At 46.2% G+C, this 2,500-nt stretch overlaps 1 protein-coding gene across 1 annotated transcript in view; it reads left to right on the top strand.

The window, feature by feature from the left end:
• The window catches only part of LOC123514547 (hemicentin-1-like), a 122,225-nt gene that overhangs the window by 94,452 nt on the left and 25,273 nt on the right, over positions 1-2,500 (top strand). The gene's annotated exons all lie outside the window — the stretch shown is intronic.

Below are 2,500 nucleotides of genomic sequence, written 5' to 3'. Positions count from 1 at the left end.
GCCACTCTTCCTCCTCCTCATAAGCTGCATTTCGGCTTGTCGAGGCGCGCACGGCGCTTGAGACACATTCCCAGTTCCCACCGCTCAGCTCGGTCCGGCAATCACACGCGACCCTGAATAGGCGGTAACTGCGCTAATGTTTCCGCTGCATCGCTAACCCCCGCTTTCTGCCGCTTGGCTCTGGGCTCCTCAGGGCGCTGTACTGCCGCCGCGCATTGTCTTCCGCGACCTTCCTGGCATTGTTGCACCTTGGCAGACACACACACACAGACGCCCTGACACACTCCCTCACGTCTCCTTCGGGTTTTTAATGTAGGTTGAGGCCGCAGTGTTCGCCTCAAGGTTTTCTCCGGGCGGTCTTATACGCAGTGTTTTGATGAGCGCCCTGCAGGCCTGGTGACGGGGCGCGGGGTGGGGCGGGGCGGGGCGACGAACATCGGGCACACGGGAATCTGGGGCACCACTGAGGACTGGCATTCCTTCGCGAGGCGGCCAGTTTTCTCTGACCACTGCGAGGATCGAGTCAGAGAGAGAGAGAGAGAGAGAGAGAGAGAGAGAGACTTATGGTAGGGTCATTTGCATTATCACTTGCTGTATGTAAATGTTAAGACACTCCCTCACTTGATATATGAATCTTACACCTACACCCTCATTGTCTTCCCTCCACCCTTCCACCTCTTCCTCTTCCTCCTCCTTTACCTCTTCTTCCTCAACCTCCTTCTCCATACATTTTTTTTTTTCTATTTCCTTCCTTTGCTCCTTCTCCCGTGTTTGCCTTTCAATTAATTAAGAGTATGAAAAAATAATGACAAACTCTCCTTAACAAGCATATTTTTTTATACTCTTCTCACCTTCTCTCCCTCTTCTCCCTTTCCTTCTTTTCCCTCTTCTGTCCTTCCTCTCTTCTCTTCGCCCCCATCCTGTTTCTGTGATTTTTCTGAGTTTTTATGTTCTCTCTCTTTCTATTTCTCCTTTTCTGCTACATTTCTTCATTCTCATCAACTTTTCCCCTTCTCTTCCTTTCTTCTTGTCGGTCTACGGTAAGACAAAGGATATAACATAAAAAGAGGAAAAAATACGGCACAGGAAATTTATTAATCCCATTCGAAGAGGAAAAACTGGAAAGGCATTGGAAGAGTAAAGAGAGGAAAAGAAAGGTAATAAGGTTGGAAAGAAGAGGATTGAAAATAGATGATTATATAAAAAAAAAAACGCATAAAAAGTAAAGAAAAGGAGAAACTATTGGTAAGACAAATTAGAGGAAAAGGAGACAGAGAAAAAGAGTAAAAAAAGTAGAAATTTTTATGGTTCTAGCTAGCATAAAAGAATTTCCGCAGAAGATTGGTTTATTTTTATTTATTTCATATTTCTTAATATTTTTTTTTACGTGTCTGCAAATGTGCAAGGCGGAAGTTAGGTGTGTGTGTGTGTGTGTGTGCGTGTGTGTGTGTGTGTGTGTGTGTGTGTGTGTGTGTGTGTGTGTGTGTGTGTGTGTGTGTTCTAAAGATACTTTCTTATACTCTCAAAACTACTACTACTACAGCTATTACTGTGTGTGTGTGTGTGTGTGTGTGTGTGTGTGTGTGTGTGTGTGATGTGGGTCAGACAGGGCAGGTAAGCGAACCTCAACACCTGGGGCTAATTACTCCCCCACCATCCCCTTATAACCTGAATGCCCCTGCCCCCCATCAACCTTTCCCCAACTCCCTCCTTCTCCCTCTCTCTCCCTAACATTCCTCTGTCCCTCCTATTACCTATCATCCCATTATTTCCTTTTCTCCCGTCAGTCGTCCACGCACCTCTCTCCCTCTCTCTCCCTCTCCCTTTCCCTTATCTGCCTTCCATAATTGTCTCTTCCCAATTCTCTCTATTTTCTATCCCGTCCGTCACATCTTTTTCTCTCCCTCAGTGTTCCAATTTCTCTCTCTCTCTCTCTCTCTCTCTCTCTCTCTCTCTCTCTCTCTCTCTCTCTCTCTCTCTCTCTCTCTCTCTCTCTCTCTCTCTCTCTCTCTCTCTCTCTCTCTCTCTCTCTCTCTCACGCCTCACTTGTAATTTCTAGTGCCATAAATGTCCTTCATTCCTCCTCCTCCTCCTCAAATCACTCTTGTCACATCTCCCTTCTCATTATCTCCCGTGCTAGTTTTACATGATTCTCTCTCTCTCTCTCTCTCTCTCTCTCTCTCTCTCTCTCTCTCTCTCTCTCTCTCTCTCTCTCTCTCTCTCTCTCTCTCTCTCTCTCTCTCTCTCTCTCTCTCTCTCTCTCTCTCTCTCTCTCTCACACCCTCACCTACCCCTGAACCACGCCTTCACACGCCCTCTTATTAACGACAGGTGTGGTTGGACAGGTAGACAGATGAGGAGGTGATGACTTCAAGGTATTTCACTACTTACTCCTGTTTCAATCTCCTTTTGTTCTTCTTAGATATATTGTGACCTGTTTTGTATCGTGTTGCTCATTGCATCGTTCACTCCTTGTTTTCAATCTCCACCTCTTAGTTGT

This window comes from Portunus trituberculatus, chromosome 38 (genome assembly GCF_017591435.1).
Source record: "Portunus trituberculatus isolate SZX2019 chromosome 38, ASM1759143v1, whole genome shotgun sequence".
NCBI lineage: Eukaryota > Metazoa > Arthropoda > Malacostraca > Decapoda > Portunidae > Portunus > Portunus trituberculatus.
The sequence above is the reverse complement of the archived record's forward strand: the minus strand, read 5'-3'. Positions and strand labels throughout refer to the sequence as shown.